The sequence below is a fragment of the Palaemon carinicauda genome, chromosome 30, assembly GCF_036898095.1.
Source record: "Palaemon carinicauda isolate YSFRI2023 chromosome 30, ASM3689809v2, whole genome shotgun sequence".
NCBI lineage: Eukaryota > Metazoa > Arthropoda > Malacostraca > Decapoda > Palaemonidae > Palaemon > Palaemon carinicauda.
Window position 1 is genome coordinate 22,959,886 of NC_090754.1, and position 18,164 is coordinate 22,978,049.

The following is an 18,164-nucleotide window of genomic DNA, read 5'->3' on the forward strand; positions in this document are numbered from 1 at the left end:
TCCCCTGGAGGACTTTTTGCTCCTTCTGCTCTTGGCAGGAAAGGGCTCAAGACACCTTCAGCTTTGCTGCTGTTGTCTTCTTTGTGTCCTTAGCTGGACGGGGCTGTTGGGCTGCTGGAGGTTTGTAGGGCCTCGACGTCAGGGCCCTATGGATGAGGGAGTCCTGGTTGGACTTCCTCCACCTCTCAGCGGTTAGCTCCACGTCCTTAGGCTCAAACAAACTCTTACCGAGCACGGAAGAGTGTCTGAGCCTGCTAATGTCGGAACTGGGGACCTTCTGGTGGAATCTCTCAGCCACTGCGTCCCGTCGTTTGAGAATCGTGTTGGCCCACAAGCTCGAGACTTGGTGGGCCAGAAACTCGATGGTCCGCGTGCCTGAGAGCAAGAATGTCTCCAGTGCCTTCCTGGTGCTTTCTTTGGACAGATCCTCAGACCGCACCAGGATGCCCAGAGACCCCAGCCAGATGTCAAGCCACGAAGTTGCCTGCATGGCACACTTCGCCACCTTCTCCTGGCTTAGGATCTCAGTAGCTGAATAGGATACGTGCCGGTTGGAGTGTCTCTCTAGAGGGACTCCCCCAGTGAGTTCTTCCACGGAGTGGTGAACTGGAAGACCCAAACAAGTCTCCTCAAGGATCTGAAAATACCTCCTCTAATGGATTCGAGGAGGAGGGAGGAGCTTGTTACCGGTGCTGGATATACTGGAGGAGGCAAGCTCAGAGAGCTGGCCCTCGACCTTGTCTCTGGCACTCTTCATCCCTTGTGACCAGGGCAAAGCTGTACTGGCCCTAGAGGGTTTCTGGGTGCCGTAGACTCGGTCCAAGACCGTGTCCTTACCCTCACGAGGAGGAATCTCTGGGTCTGGAATCCCGTCGAGGTTCCTCATGAGGGTCAGAACTTGCCAGAACGCATGTTCTGACTCTTGGTGCTCTCCTCTTGAAGGACTGGCAGCAAAGTCTCCTGTCCCCAGTGGCTCTTCCTGGGGGGACTCGTGGACATCCTCCGAAGGTCTAGCTGGCTCCTGTCTGATCCTTGCCGAAGACTTGGGAATAGTCTTAGAGTCCTTCGGTTCCCTCCTGGGAGGGTTACAGGACTCGAGAAACGATGGATGCAGCCTTTTTTCCACCCCTGTTCGAGAAGACTTCTCAGGAAGAGGCGGAGTTTCCCCCATTGATGCGATGGGGGAACCGTCCGGCTCGTCCGACTCTCCTGAGGATGGGTAATCCTCATCCGCAGGGGAGGGAGAGAAAGTCGGGGGGGGGGGGGTGAGGAGCCTTGCCCAAGGATTTGCGAGGAGACAGGATAGCCCTCGAAGATGTCTCCACGGAGGGGACTCCTCTCTTCCTCTTCAGGGAGAAGGCAGCTGCCACTGATTTGTGACCCAAGTCAGAGAACACAGGCTTCATAGCCTGCATAAGAGTTCTGACCAGGGTCCCGAATCAGGGCTGCTGGCTGACAGTGGCGCTGTCACACTCTCCCTCTGGAGGGAAGGGGATCGTTCGATCCCTTGGAGGAGTCGACAAACGAGGGTTCGCCTGAAGAGAAGCTGAAATAAGAGAGTCCTTAGACCTGTCCGGGAACAGCCCCTCCTCCGGCGAGTGCGCTGTTCTGCGCTTGCGGGGAGGGGAACGAGATGATGACCTGTTAGCCTGACGACGATAGCGCTGGAGGTCGCGCGATGAGCCCTGTCCTGGGTCGCGTACAAAAGGATCGTGCGCAATAGGAATTTCGCACTCGTGCGGGCGCGCGCGCGCATGGGCGCGGGCGTGCGAGGTTGGTGGCACGGGCGCGAGGGCCCGGTGGCGCACAGGAGATGGCGCGGGCGCGAGGGCGCGGGCAGGAGATGGCGCGGGCACGCGTAGGAGATGGCGAGGGCATGTGGCGCGCAGGAGCTAGATCGTGAGGCAGGGTTGAAGGCTGGATACGAGGGCGCGCAGTAACCTGATGCGGTACTGTCGGGCGCGAGTGAACAGTAGCGCGTGGGCGCGTATCTGGAAATACTGGGCGAGGGCGCGATTGCGCAGCCTCGTGATAGCGCGAGGGTGGGTCTGCGCGTTGGCGCACAGGTGAGCGCTGAGCAGTCTGTGCAGGTATATTAACCTGAGGAGACCGTGGGCGCGCTGAGCGCAGGGGATTGTGGGCGCGCAGGTGTGCGCTGCTGTGATGGGCGCGCAGGGTGCGCGATCGGATTAGGGCGCACAGATGTGCGCTGTTGACTTGCACGGGGCACTTCGCGCGCAACTGGAGGAACGCGTACAGGATTGCGCAGTCCGGATGGAGAGGCCAGGGGTATCTTTGAGCGCCCGTGCGCTAACTTAGGCACCTCCTGGACTGCGCGCTGAATTGTAGAAGCGCGTTGGCAAGCGCATGTGCGCTGTATCAGGAAATGCGAGCAATGGGCATGCCTTGCGCCTAACTCCAGAAGGGCGCTGAGAGTCTAGAGGTACCTGTGAGCGCCTGTGCGCTAACCTAGGTGCCTCTTGGACTGCGCGCAACATGACAGGAACCGATGGGCGCTGGAGCGCAGGTGAGCGCTGGCGCGCTAGATCAGGAACTGCTGGTGGGCGCGCAAGGGAACCCTGGCGCGCAACAGGAACAGGTGCGCGCACGCGCGCAGGTCAGCGCTGTGGCGCTAAGTCTGGAACGGCAGCAGCAGCAGCAGCATGAGGGCGGGCAGGTTTAACCTGGCGCTTAAGGGTATGAGGCGCAGATTTGCGCTCAAGTCCCTTATGCCCCGAAGGGACCGGTGCCTGCGCAATGACAGGTTTAGACGGCGCGTACTGCGCATCACATCTTCAAAGGGTGACGGCAGGTCAGCAGGTCTGGAGGGAGACTGGTCACAGGGTCCCAAAGGACGACCTTCCTCCGATGGGGATCGCGAACGATCTCCGGAGAGGTCTAAGGTGGTAGCTGGCAGGATCGGTGAACGGCGAGTCATCTCCTCCGCAGAGGACTGCGGGGATGACGAGCCGAAGAGGCGCCTCCTAACTCCCTTGTGAGGACAAGGAAGACCTCTACAGCGAAGGGGAGGACAAGCCTTCCGCCTTATACTCCCACGAGGGGCCGTGAGATCAGCGAGCTGACCATCGTAAGGCCTCCGCAGAGGAGTTTCTGTAAGTGAACTCCCCCGAGGAGGAGAATCACTGGCAGGAGAGACCGTAGGACTTAGTTCCTCCCTTGAAGGATGTTCGGAGGGGGAACCTAAGCCTTCAGCTACCTCAGCAACAACAGGCACAGGGGTTTGACTAGACACACCCAATGCCTCCGTTACAACAACGTCAACGACAGACAGAAGATCTACCCCTGCTGTAGTTGGCGATTGTTTAACAGCTGCACCTAGTTTGATCATGTCAAACAGGGCTTCCTTGGAGGGCGAACCCTGAAGCCCCTAGGAAGCCCAAAGCTGTAATAAATCATTGTTATTAACAGACAAATCAATATCTATATCCTCCTCCGGGGGAGGAGGGGCAGCTGCCTCGCTATGGGAGGCAACTGCATCTCCCGCACCCCGGGATCGGTCAACAGCAATACGGTCTACGCTACCACTCGCCGGCCTCTCGGAAGAGACCGCTCGAGCGGGAGCTTCGGAGGAGGAAAGGGCTACAGAAGAAGAAGTCTTGGAATTTTCTCTCGTCAAAGAAGCCTCTGAAGGAGAAATATGACAAATTCGGAGATAATTTATATTTTTCCTAACCATACAAACCTTAGCTATTTACGTTGGGGGTTTACCTTTCGGCGTAGCTGATATGGCGAGCCATTAGAATTTAACGAGGGTGTATTACCTCCGCGCTAGTTAGCAGGGGGGTAGGGGAGTGGTAGCTAGCTACCCTTCCCCCCCTCACACACCAGTGAACTGCTTCACTTCACTTAGAGGTAGGACTTGCCTTGGGGGACAGGGCTGGCGGGCAAATATGTGTAAATAGCTAAGGTTTGTATGGTTAAGAAAAATACAAATTATCTCCGAATTTGTCATTTGTTCCGTAACCGAAATACAAACCACGCTATTTACATTGGGTGACTTACCCCTTAGGAAGGGTGGAAAGTCCCCAGCCATACTGGCTTTGGCTTTACCCGGGGACTCAGAATCCGATTGAGTCGCACTCGAGAAAAGGAGTCCCTGCACCTCACAAGTTTCTTGCTCCGCAAGGAAATGTGTGGCCTACATAAGCTTGTGTGTGAAGGAAGAAGTGTGACCCGTCCTAGGCAGTTGACCTGGAGTTCCAGAAGGAACTCTGGGTTAGGTCGTTCCCAATACCACCTTGTCAGGGTATGGGGGACGCGACAGTATTGACTCAATACTTGGAACACAAGGAAGCATGGTTTACCTGCAGAGGTTTGAGGTCAGCTATGCAGAGACCAGGATGCTGCTTCCCCAGTAGAGGGGACGATGAAGAAAGAAGTAAGGGCCAGACATACTTCTTTCGTTCATGCAGACTAAAACCTGATAACAATGCCCTCAACCTTCACCTACCTGTCCAAAATGGAGCCTGAGGTTAGACCAGCAGTTGTGTAGCCACCAAAGCGATAGAAACGTATCGATACTCCTGTGGGTCATGTCCTGCAGGAAGCGGGCTGCGGAGGTCATTAGACGCTTCCAGACTCCAGCTTGTAGCACCTGCGTCACAGAGTAGTTCTACTCGAAGGCGAGGGACGTTGCGATGTATCCGACATCGTGCTGTAGGGCTACGTGACGGGGGAGGGTCTGGATTCAGGTCGAGATGAATGTCCTTGAGTCTGAGCTGAAGAGGTATACTGGTGACTCTCCCCTGTGTCCTTCCTGTGCTCCCAACCCGGCTGCACGTGAGGACAAACTGCAGCTGTTCTCAAAGATAACCCCTCGATTCCTTTACTGGCAAGAAGGAGAAGGTTTGGGTCATCTGATACGGAATGGTGACTCGAAATCTTGAAGGAGTTGGACCGAAGGGCCGGGACCCCAAAATTCTGAGTCTAGCAAACAACTCAGGAGCGAACCTGAATGTTGCCTTCCCCTATTCTCTAGAAAGGGCGGAGTCGAACGAGACCAAGAAGATTGCTTACACACTGGCCGAGGCCAGAGTGAGCAGGAGCACCGTCCCCCAAGACGGAATACGATCAGAGGCCTGGCGTAATGGTTCTTGAGAAGATCTCTTAAAGGACTAAAGAGTCCGAACCATGCTCCATGGAGGAGGTCTCACTCAGACTGGGGGCAGGGACGTTCGCAGCTTCGCATGAGCGAAGAAAGGTCCAGCGAGAAGGAAAAAGTCTATTCCTTTCAGCCTGAAAGCCAGGGATAGTCTGAGCGACAGGCTTCACTGCCGAGAGCGGAAAGGAGTTTCCTCCCGCCAAAAAGCAATAACTCCGTTATTGCTGGAGAAGAGGCCTCAAGGGAAGAGGTATCTCTCCCACGACACCAACCACAGAAGACTCTCCACTTCGCCTGGTAGACCCCTGCGGATGACTATCGCAGGTGACGCGACCTCCGCTCCGCGACTGTAGCGGGTTGTCTCTTCTTGAGGAGGCGGCGTAGTGTCTCCAGGCGATGCAACGGCTCGTGAAAGATGTTGTAGTGTGGTTGTTTGAGTAGCCTGTGCCGTGGGAGAAGCTCTCCCGGGAGTTCCGTCAGGGGAAGCAGAGGGTCCGGAAACCGTTCCGTGTATAGTCACAGTGGAGCTCTCAGGGCCATCGAAAGGTTGACAGACAACCTGGTCTTGTTGAGACCCATTCTCAACAGACAACAATGGTGGGAAGACGCAGGCGTCGATGTTGTCCCACCATCACCGGAAAGAATCTTGCCAAAGAGTCTTGGGGTCTGAGACTGGGGGGAAGAACAGCGGAAGCTTGAAGTTCCAGGCTGTCGCGATCAGGTCCCCCAGGCCAGGACTTGCTGGTTACTAAAGGCCAAAGACCCCCAGGTACTCTCTATCTGCGAGGCTCTGCTCAGATAGTCGGAGAGACCATTCCTCTGCCCAGAATGAGCGAGCCGATAGTGGTATTGAGAGGACCTCGCATCATCTCAGTATCTCTACTGCAAGATGCGAAGGTATGAAAGTGCGTCCCTTGCTGGTTGGAATACACCAGTACCATGAAGTCGTCGCGCACGGAGTGATTCGGCAGGAACTGTAGAATCTGTAGAGGGGCCAGACTACGGCCCCTAAGCCTGCCTGAATGATGGAGAGGTATCCTTCAGGTCCTGACCATAGGCCTGAATTGGAACATGCCCCCCCCCCCCTTTTCTTTGACGAGTCCGAGAACAGCATCAAAATGTGGGGAAAGGACGAGAATATCCACTCCCATCAAGAGGTTCCATAGGTCAACACCCATTGCAGGTCTAAACGTTCCGCTGGTCCCATAGGGGCCAGAAAATCCGGTTAATCGTTGCTTGATACCACCGGAATTTGGGCAGCCTCACAGGGAACTTATCCTGAGGCGACCGTTCGGGACTTTAGACAGGTCAATGAGGAAAAGAGACCCAGGAAACGTTCCAAGGTAGGGCTGAAAGCTCTGCTTGACTGAGAACAGGTACTGCGACTCTCCTCAGCCTTGCCACAGTCAACTGCAGGGAAGGCTCGGAGAAGGAGGCAACAGCATCTGGCGTACCCAGGCGGTCACCCATCCAAGTACTGACCAGACCCAACGTTGCTTAACTTCGCTGATCAGACGAGAAGCGGTGTTTTCAACGTGGTAAGGACGTTGACTCAATATCATGGCTAGATACTCCAGATGTTGAGGCAGAAGTAGAGAAGGCTCCTAGCAAATTACCATGATCCCTCACTCATGGTAAGGACCCGGAAGCTTGTCCCGGCGTTGAAGAAGGTCGAACCCGAGCCTACCGGAGTTGACCAGACCTCCAAAAGGCGAAGGAGGCGAAAGCCTGCTCCTGAGCGGCCATGAGGAAAGCAGGGAGAGTTCTCTGGGGAAAAACCTGCGATGCCACGGCGGGATCGCCACACCGCATCTTAAGCAGGAACACCAGTAGTCTAGGCTGAATTCCAAGAGCTTCCTGGAAGATGGATGGAATGGAAACTGGAAGTACCCGTCCTTCCGATCCAGGGCCTAAGGAGTCCTGCCGCCTCGTTACCAGTCTGATCGATTCTGCTGTTCCACGCTGGACGAAGTTTGTTCGACAAACTTGATCAGACCCGAGAGGTCGACGACGGAACTCCCGTCTCAGATGCTTTCCCTACGAGAAAGGATAGACTGAAGAAGCCGGGGGGTGAAGCCGTCGACGACCCTATGGAGGACCTTCTCCTAAGGCATGGATCATTCTGCCCAAACGGGCAAAATTCTTGCCGACCCCATGGCATAGAGGTTCAGTGACACTGAATTCGCTGACAGAGACGGAGAGATGGTAAGAGCGAGGCGCGATATCCTTGGCTGATCACGGAGATCGTGCAGGAATCGGCATCGGGAAGCTGTTATCCGGATGAGTAACCTTAGGCATCCTCCCAGCGTGAGACCTGCAAGGGAGGGTTGCCCATCCTAGAGTTTGTGAACTCTGCTGCTCCCTCTAGGATTATGACCCCCCGGGAGAGCCTCCCGTGCAACCTGTCCCTGACAGGAGGGGACTGCTATTGGACACCCTGTCTTAGCTGCCGTAGCCGGTCCGATAACTTAGGCCGACGAGGCTGAAAGAAGAGGCGCTGGAGGCCTGCAGGGTCTGGAAGAAAGCGCCTTGGAGGAGTGAAAACGGAAGTCGACTTCCTCCGCACAACTGCTGACCATGTCTCTGTCCTTGGGCACCACAAACTCTTCCCAAGGATGGAAGAGTGTCTAAGCTTGTCGACATCCACGGATGAGACACCCGAGAGGAAGCCCTCGGTCACTGCGTCTTGATGGTCCAACATCGAGTTTGCCCGCAAGTTCGAAACTTGGCGACGAAACGCAAAGGTGCTTGAGCCCGAGAGGAGGAAAGTACCCATGATCTTCCTGGAGCTTCCTTGGACAAAACCTCGGGTCGCAACCGAGGAGGGAAAGGACCTGGTAAGCCCCTTCCACGAGATGGAGAAGAGGAAGGGCTAAACCAGTCACCCCTTGCCCGACGAAGAAATTTCGAACGGAAAGCTCCCTGGCAAGACACATCCAGGGAATGACGAGGAAGGGCTAACCCAGGTTCTGGAAAGAAGAATGTTGCTCAGACCTCCCTGAAGATTCTTCCTGCTCTTGCATGTGCCATGCTCTGCGTTTACGGGGTGAAGACCGTGTTCTGGAAATACGCTCCAGAAGACTCGCCAGGCTGGCCATGTTGCGAAACCCCGACGGGAATCGCGGTCGCAATCGCCCTGGCGCTCGCGCGATGGTAAATCAATGGTTTGACGTGGGCGAACGTGGAAGCGCCCATGCGCAGGCACGCAGGAGCGCAGACGAAAGTGCGCGAGGGAGCCCAGAAGGAGGGCGAGCGTGGTAGGAAGGGCGAGAGCTGGTGATCGGAATCCGAAAGTTCACAGGCGAGCGATGACCCGTAGGCGAGCAATGGATACTGCAGGAATCGAGCCGGCGTTCGCGCGATGGAACACCGTCGGTTCGCGCGACGGAACACCGTCGGTTCGCGCGACGGAACACCGTCGGTTCGCGCGACGGAACACCGTCGGTTCGCGCGACGGAACACCGTCGGTTCGCGCGACGGAACACCGTCGGTTCGCGCGACGGAACACCGTCGGTTCGCGCGACGGAACACCGTCGGTTCGCGCGACGGAACACCGTCGGTTCGCGCGACGGAACACCGTCGGTTCGCGCGACGGAACACCGTCGGTTCGCGCGACGGAACACCGTCGGTTCGCGCGACGGAACACCGTCGGTTCGCGCGACGGAACACCGTCGGTTCGCGCGACGGAACACCGTCGGTTCGCGCGACGGAAAACCGTTGGTCCGCGTGATGGAATACCGTTGGTTCGCGCGCGGGCGAACATTGAAGCGCATGTGCACGGCCGCGTAGGCGCGCGGGCACGTGGTCGCGCAGGCACGTGGGCGCGCGGGTGAGCGCAGGCTGTCGGGAGGGCGATGGCGCGTAGGCGGGCGATGGCGCGTTGACGAGCGATGGCGTGTCTTGGTGAGCGATGGCCCGTAGGCGAGTGAAGGTGCGTTGGCAAGCGATGGCGTGTCAGCAAGCGATGGCACGTTGGCAAGCGATGGCGCGTAAGAGACTAGGGATGGTTAGCGCGCATCGCGCTAAACAGAAGGTGCGCAGGTGCATCAGGAAGGTGAGCGCTGAAGCGAGCTGTCAATCAGGCGATCCTGGACGGTCAGGAAAACCGTTGGCGCCCATTGGTGCATGGCAGGAAAGGGCGCGGAGATGTGCGCTGGCGATTGAAGAAAGCTGGTGCACAGAAGGACAGAAGTAAAGGTGAGCGCTGGCGAGCAGGAGGAAGATCTACGGCAAGACTCAGCTACCGGAGATCGTCCACAGCAGGCGAGCGCTAGATCGCTACTGATGGTGTCCAGGGGACCTGAAACGCGTGGAAGATCGATGGCGATCGTTGACGCGCAGGAGATCGCTGACGAGCAGGTGAACGTTGACGCGTCAGTGGTCGCTGGCGAGCTGGAGATCGCTGACAAGCAGAAGGGCAACGCGTGGAATCCTGAGCGCGAATCAGGAACTGGAAGCGCAGGTGCGCTCTGACGGGCAGGAGATCTAGAGCGCTCAGGAGACCGATGGCGCGCAGGGCGCACAACAGGAACAACAGCAGTGGGCGATGATCATCAGGAGAGCGCTGACGAACAGGAGAGCGCTGACGAACAGGAGACCACTAGCGAACAGGAGAGCGCTAGCGATCAGGAGAATGCTGACGAGCAGGAGAGCGCCTGTGCGCTAACACTGAGGAGAGCGCCTGTGCGCTAACACTGAGGAGAGCGCCTGTACGCTAACACTGCAGAAGGGCGCGCAGGGGAACCCTGACACGCAAGGGAAGCACCCCCGTGAGAGGCAACCCTTTGCCTCGAAGGGACCGTTGTCCGTCGGAAGACGAGGTCACACTGCTGTCCATCTGCACCAGGGGCGGAAGGTCAAGAAGGCGTTGGAGATTGATCCCCGGAGAGATCTAAAGAGGAGGGAGCTGCAGGCTGCATACGGAGATTCAAAAAGGCGCCTCTTAGCACCCTTATAGGGAGATGGGAGGCCCTTACGACGTAGCGGACGGTGAGCCTTACGGCGAAGGAGGCCAACAGCAACAATAGCAGAAGAGTCCTCCGAAGAGGAGTCTCTATGAGTGTACACTCTCGCGAACGAAAGAGAAACACTTCGTAGAGACGGGTCAGCCAGTGACCTAAAAAGGGCAATCCTCCGAAGAGGGGCTCCTGCAGTTGCCCAGCCCCTTGAGCGTAACTGCAGGTGTGACCGCTCAGCACCAAGAGCATAGTCGCACGAAAAAAAGGCAAGAGAAGAACCCCCAAAAGGAGAAAAACTCAAGCCTGGAGAGGAAAACTTCCCTCGGAAGGAAAGTTACCCACCCAACCTCCTGAGTGTTCTAAAATGAACTGGAGAGCCGTCAATCGTCACGGGAGTACTTCCAGGAGAAGGAGACACGCCCCTGACGAAGGTCTATAGGGGAGGCAGCAACAGCCAAATCCCCAGGCCTCAACAAGACAGCTCACTCCGTTGTCACATTACAGAAACGAACTAGATTGGTAACTGTGAAAAATAAAAACAAAAATCATTGGTTAACATTCCATTCATTCCCCCGGGAAGGCTCCGAAGAGGAATCCCGTGGGAAAGGAAACAAGAATTACACAACAGGCACGTGCCCTCACAACCACTTACACTCACGGAAGGAGAGCTGTAACCAAAACAGAATTATAACAATTATAATTATGTAACTATGCAATTATGTAATTTAAAAATGAATGAACACTAAAGAAAGAACGAAAACCCCGAAAGGAATCGTTCTACAAAAGCTGAAAAATCAACAATACAATTAGATTCATAAACTAATTGAGACAAAACGTACGGCGTAGCAACCCCACCCACACGGGAAGGAAGCTACTCAGACGTAGTAAAAGTAACGTAGTAAAAGGGTGAACGACCTCAAAGAGAGAGAGAGAGAAAGACCGTAGTCGAACTCGATCGCGACCCATGAAATTACACCATGGTGGCCTAACTGCCGAGGACTCCACGGAGATATCGTACACTACACAAGCACAAACTCTGAAAAGGAAACTTACTGATTTCTATACTCAAATATATACATAAACACGAAAAAATTTTTACATATATATTGAGTAAAAGAAAAGTAAGTGATTAAGTAAAGACAAAACAAACAATGGCTGCCAAGCGAGGACAAAGACAGAGACGTCTGTCCATTGTCCGAGCCAAAAGTGAAGAGAAGCAGTTCACCGGTGTGTGAGGGGGGGAGGGGTAGCTAGCTACCACTCCCCTACCCCCCTGCTAACTAGCACGGGGGTAATACACCCTCGTTAAATTCTAATGGCTCGCCATTTCAGCTACGCCGAAAGGTAAACCCCCAACGTAAATACAGTGATCCCTCGCTACTTCGCGGTTCGACTATCGCGGATTCACCACTTCGCGGATTTTTTCCATAACGCATGTATATACATATATCGCGGATTTTCCGGAAATTTCGAAAATACCGCGATGTGACCGATGGTGCAGATGGAGAAAGTAAGGAACATTGAATCATGATTGATATTCAATGTACTGTAAATGAAACTTTGAGGAGCAACAAAGATATCATTTGTTAGAGAGATAGAGAGAGGTAAGGAATGGGAGGTAGTGAAAAGTAGCCCACAGAGAGAGAGAGAGAGAGAGAGAGAGAGAGAGAGAGAGAGAGAGAGAGAGAGAGAGAGTGAGAGAGAGAGAGAGAGAGAGAGAGAGAGAGAGAGAGAGAGAGAGAGAGAGAGAGAGAGAGAGAGTGTGTGGTTTTAAATGTAATAAACAAAAAAATTTGATAGGTTATAACACATTGGTGCTTATGTAATATCAACTGTATAGACGGTTTGAATAAGTTAAGAAATGGTATAAACGATACTTAGTTAGTGTATTCGTACGCTCTCAAGAGCGGCAGCTAGACGTCAGCTGCTCTGATCAAAGCCAAAAATAAAACAAAAAGAAGTCAACAATACAGTACTCGACTTTTAAAACACACCCGAAATTTAAAAACAAAAGTACACGCTTTCTTAATGTGCAATTAACTATTTAAAGAGTAGCAATTTTCTAGAATAAAATGATGTTTCCCAAAAAATAGTGGTTTGCTGATGAAATCGGATGCCATATTTTTAGCAACGATTGAAATGGATGTAAACTCGGCATAATTTTTTTGTTTCGTATTTAATTGACACTAAGAAAACTAATTTTAGTTTCTTCCTCTATATGTAAGTATTGTATAACACGGAGAGAGAGAGAGAGAGAGAGAGAGAGAGAGAGAGAGAGAGAGAGAGAGAGAGAGAGAGAGAGAGAGAGAGAGAGAGAGAGAGAGAGAGAGAGAGAATGAATCAGCTGTTGTAATCGAATGCCGTGTTTTTGTTTCGTGAGAATTTCATTGCCACGACTAACAACAACATACTGTACTGAACTTTACAGTATTATACAGACTACTGTAATATGATAAAGTAAAATATTTGTAATAACCTATTTTATATGAAATGGGGCTATTTTTTTGTTTAAAATTTACATTTACGTACGTAAAACAACTCTCTCTCTCTCGTAAATTGTTTCCCTGCTTTGCTACATATGTACTGTATGATTTTATATAGATACAGTAAATAATATTTGTAATAACATATTTTCTAAAGCTTTTACTGTAATATCATTATTTATCACTTTCATCATGCGCGTTAAATGCCTTCGTTTGTTTATTACGATCGAAGATGGAGCGTACTTTATGACGCTGCCGTTTCAGGCGGCGTCATAAAGAAAAACATTTCATTTGGAAGTCCTAAGAAAAATTAAGTAAAGCATTGGTAATAACAAAATCAACATACTGTATAATCAATATAATCGATGCAAAAACTAACCTATACACAGATGTGTACACTAAATGCGTTTGTTTCTTCATTATGATCAGAGATAAACGTAAACAAAACATTGGTTGCCATTTTTTATCGTGCTTTTTGGCGTGTTTAGGAAACGCATGATATAAAATCGCCTTTAATATTTGTGCCTGTTTTAGTTTAGGGTACTGTAGTACATGCATTAAGTGTTCTGTACATTAAAGGGTAGTTTGTTAACAGTACTATGTACAAGGGAAGGTTTTAAAAGTCTGAATATACATGTTAAATAAATACGTAAATATGGTGTCACTACTTCGCGGATTTTCACCTATCGCGATCGGGTCTGGAACCTATCTACAGTACCGCGATAAACGAGGGATCACTGTAGCGTGGTTTGTATTTCGGTTACGGAACAAATCCCTTTTAGAATTTTTCTTCCGGCGCCGAGCAAACCTCTCCCACTGGGAGGTAGACCACTCCCTACATTCAATACATACGTTACCGCTATCACACCGTTGGCCCCTACAATGAGGACACAAGGTGTGGGGATCAGTGTCGACCGCCAACATAAAAGTCCCACAAGGGCGGCCAGGTAGTCCAGGACACGTACGCATATTCAATAATAGAAGCCAACTTCAAACACACTCTGTAGGAAAAGAGAAAGCAAAACAGATTAATGGCAGTCAAGAGAAGGTGAGCGCAGACAGGTCTGATCGCCACCCGAGCGCATTCACTAGTGTGTGTGAGGGGGGGGTGGGTGGTTAGAAAGGTACCCGTCCCTAACCCCCCCCCCCCCCCCGCTAACTAGCGGTGGGGTAGTAAACCCTCGTTAAAATTCTAATGGCTCGTTATTCAGCTACGGCGAAGTAATTAACCCATGTAAGTAGCGTGGTTTGTATTTCAGTTACGGAACAAATATCCTTAAGAGAAGGTTCATTAGGGCAAGTAGGGGGTTCTGAAACTACCACTACAGGGGGAGGAAAAGGTTCAGGGGCATGGGAAGAGGACAATTCTAGCGAACGAGAAGAACTACGTCTACGCCTATCTCTCTCGAGTTTTCGAGTATATTTCTCATATTCCAAAAACTCAAACTCCGACAAAACCACACACTCCTCACATCGATCCCCTAATTGGTAAGTTTTGCCTCTACAATTTACACAAATAGAGTGGGGATTGATGGAAGCCTTTGGAAGACTTGTTACAGTCTTTTGAACATTTTCGATGAACCGGGGAGGGGTCAGTAGGAGAAGGGTCAGCCATTATGGAAAAATCAAAAACGAGATCCAAAAACAAGCAAAGTTCATCAACAGAAAATCAAAAAAGGGATTCAAGATAATTCAAAGAAATTCCAGCACAATGATAGCCAAAAAACCATTACAAGTACTTCACCAATTGCAGAAAACTTTTAGGTTAAGCACGAGCAAGGAACCAATGTTGACATTTCAATCGGCAGAGAAGAACTGAATGGTATCGGAATATATTTGGTATCCTGCCAACAGTTGGCGATAGTGTACACCCTGCCAACCAGCATAGTGATCGCCCGCGAGTTTTGAATCTGCCGACCGTCGGAGACGTTAGCTTCATATATATCCACCGGCTAAGTTAAATATTTAAAAAAGAAAGCCAAATCATAAAGTTCAATGACAGTTAGGGAGAGAGAGGACACGACCGATCTCTACCGAGCCAAAATAAAAAGTGACGTCTCTCGCTGCTGTGAGAATATATATAGAGGCGGCCGGGTAACCCCCAGCCACCCTCAGCCTACCTGTTCAAGCGGTTAGGCAGGGTTGCCACCTCGCAATTCAAGTCAAATGGCTACCTTCCAGCCTCGCTGAAAGATAATCCAAATAAATAACGGAAGGGGTTGTTAGTAGGAGAACAAATATAAAATATTGGGCCTTTTACAGTATTCTGTTCAAACAAGTAACTTGCAACAGAAGCACCAACTATAAGTGTTTTGGCCTGTGCTAAGATGACAAATGGAGCAAAAGAGGAATTTTTCTTTATTAAAATCTATAACTTCGTTAAGAGAGGTTTCCGCCCATAGTAGCCTATATGAGATTCAAAATAGTGTATGTGCAAAAATCTAATCAATTATGTGAGTTCCAATCTCACAAATAATAGTGCACTGTTTTATATGGAAACCAAACCAAAATGGATGAGTGCTGGCTACATTGGCATTTTTTTCTGTATGACTACTGGCGGCTGTGGAATATCAATTTATGTATCGATTGACTAAAATGTGAACACCAATAAATTTTCCAAGTACCTTGTTTACTTTTGAGAGAGTGATTGTAGGTTACTGCTCAGGTTGCCAGAAAACTCATAATCAATCAATCATGAATTGCTTGCATTTGCTATTGGCAGCTTTCCATTTTTGTATGACTAGATGTACAAATTAGCCAGCTTTTTCAGGCAATTAAGAGCTTCCAAATACCGATACCTAGGTTCAAGGATGTTGTTTTCCAAGAACCATTTTTCTCCATCCTCTTTGGTTCCACCACGACTAGGCATACCATCGCAAAAAAAGTCTTCCACAAAGGAATTCAATATATTTCAAAATTTTGTAAGTTTCATTTATTTCAGTCATTAACTATGTTTAATTATGTTCGTGTTTAAGTAAAAATAATCCCCAAAATAACGACCCATATGATTGGTGTGCACAGCTCATCCATGTATACTACTCCTTGCCAAAAAAATAGGCGGAGTGAGATTACAGTATCTTTATGTGCATATGAAAGCCAGCCACGGCAATGCAGAGACCACATTTAAGGGAAGTGATATAAATTACAGTATAAATAATTATGATTCTCTAATAGTGACCCAAGCTGATGGTGTATGTAGCACATCCATTTACCACTTGCCAGGAGCAGTGATTTATTTGCGGAGCAAAGCAAGCCACAGCAGAGTAAAACCATTCGTGGGATGTTATGTGCAGTATAGGTAGGCCTAATTATGATACTCTTATTTTGCAATACTTATGCAAACCATATAAATTTCCAAATGGTTCGCTTGCGTTCATTATACACGACTTACTATTAACCCCAGTTTCGCACTGAAGTCGCCCACATAATTAAACATTGGGGGTAGGAAAACTCACAAACTGTTGGTTTGCCCAAATGTTCATAGTCAGAAATGGATAAAACACAAGATGACAAGTAGGAAAAATATATGGTTCATGTATCTGGCTATAAATTAAAGTATCGCACAACTACTGTCAACAATATCAATTATCGTATAATTACCGACAACACTATCTCCTAGGCTAATTGAATATCAAGCCATCCATTAAGTCCAGCAATTCTAAAGCCCTTTACTCATCTTAGCAGTTCTTGAACCATGAACCTCACTTTAAAAGTTGTCAAACTATCCACTATAGTCCATTTCTTTTAGCGAGGCAGATTTGCACCGACTCGCAGCGGTGCCCTCTAAGCTCGTTAAAGTTTCCCAATCGCTGATTGGTTAGAATTATCTTGTCCAACCAATCGGCGAGCAGGAAATTTTTCCGAGCTAAAAGGGCACCGCTGCAAGCTATTTTCTTTTTATAACCCCTTCCCCTTCCTCAACATATCTTGCTAATTATTGCTTTCCCAGAATTTAAATAACCACCTAATTACTGTGCAAGAAGATGTAAACTGCAGGATTGCATTATTTTGGAGTAAATGGAGAGCGTGGTGTTGTAAACTATTACCAAAATGGACTATAGGTCAAGGGTTAAAGGTTAAAGGTGTCTAGTTCCAGTTCCATCAGAATAGATGCTCACCAGAACATCAGCCGGGCAATGCCCTACCACAGCAGTGGCCTCCCCAGTAAACAGCTTAAACTAACAAACCCGGTGTGGCGGTCTGAACGATCCCCCGGTCTCAGAATTCTCCTTGACATTGTATAATGGTTATTTTCCTCCATTAGCTCGCTTCGCTCGCATGAAAATAAAACATCAAGCTCGTATGTACTGGCAAGCGGTAATGTTGAGCTGCGCACGCTAACATTACAGGAAAATAAAACATCAACCTCGTATGCACTGGCAAACGGTAATGTTCGCGCATGCGCAGATTATCCAGGAGAATTCTGAGACCGGGGGATCGTTCAGACCGTCACACCGGGCAGGGATCGATCTGCTCCCATGCGAATGCTAGGCAAATATGTTACCACTACACTAGCCAGGGTTGTACAGTAATTTAGTAAAACCAACCACTACTGACATGCAATGGCTTCCTAAGCCATCCAAACGGCCTATGGTACAGGTTGCTGAACCCTTCACTAGGTTAACCTGAGGAAATTGAATCATTCAATGTTTCCTGAAAAATCCACTAGGTCTAGGGTTTCTTAGGTCATTCAGTAAATCTACGGGGGCCATTCTCAAACCACTTCATAAACCGGAAGCTTTTCTAAATCTTCAATTAGAACGAGGGTAGTTATAAACTAACAACTTATTATGGTAAATACCTTGAGCTGTTGAAGATTTGCCCGTGCTGTAAGGCCTAGAGGAAACCGAACGATTAAGGTACACCCTTGACCACAACCAGACTAAGCCTATATGTAGCCTAGTCTTTCGAACACCAGGCCAAACGAAGATCTTTTGAGAATTAGCGGTAGATATATAGCTCAGTTTATTCCCACGGCACAATTATTTGACAAAATTTATAGCACTACAAATAAAAAACACATGAATAAATAAAACTAACGCTGCACTGTACACGAAAACGTCGTAACCGGTAACTCGAATAACTTCGTTTGTCACAACTCACAAGCTGAACATGGGAGCGTTCAGCACTTGCACTTTTGAAAGAAAAATCTTTCCTCTACGGTTTAATATGCTGTAAAATTATTTCAAAATGACAAAGATTATCACAATGAGAAATTTTGTAGCAATTTACGATAAAATGTCGTAAGAATTACATAATTAAAATGAATTTGACATGACTGTGGTTGGTTTTTATTATGCCATTAGTTTGTTTAAACAAGAAACTTTATTCTTTGCTGTTACCACCTGAATAGAGACCTGATATTTTCTATGTAAGGCTATTAGATAAACAATTATTTATATACACAAGTAATGTCTTAATTATTCTTATTTATTATCCGCAATCCTTAAAAGTTTCTATTCATCTTTAAAAGAACGCTCCTGTTGGTGAAATCTTTTCACCGAGTTATATTCACTGGTCACTGTTGTTATTCATAAGTGTTGTCCTATAGTCGAAATACCAAAGTTTATTGTGGTGAATTACTACATGGTTTTGTGAATT

At 49.6% G+C, this 18,164-nt stretch overlaps 1 long non-coding RNA gene and 1 other non-coding gene across 2 annotated transcripts in view; both read right to left on the bottom strand.

Moving 5' to 3' along the window:
- LOC137623688 (uncharacterized) overlaps positions 1–17,594 on the bottom strand; it is a 272,087-nt gene extending 254,493 nt beyond the window's left edge. The window contains exon 1 of the long non-coding RNA XR_011040614.1: positions 17,365–17,594. This is a non-coding gene — a long non-coding RNA (uncharacterized lncRNA). The remainder of the gene's footprint in view (positions 1–17,364) is intronic.
- LOC137623946 (5S ribosomal RNA) lies at positions 6,556–6,674 on the bottom strand. Its single transcript, XR_011040690.1, has one exon. It is a non-coding gene; the product is annotated as a 5S ribosomal RNA (ribosomal RNA).
- Positions 17,595–18,164: the final 570 nt, after the last annotated feature.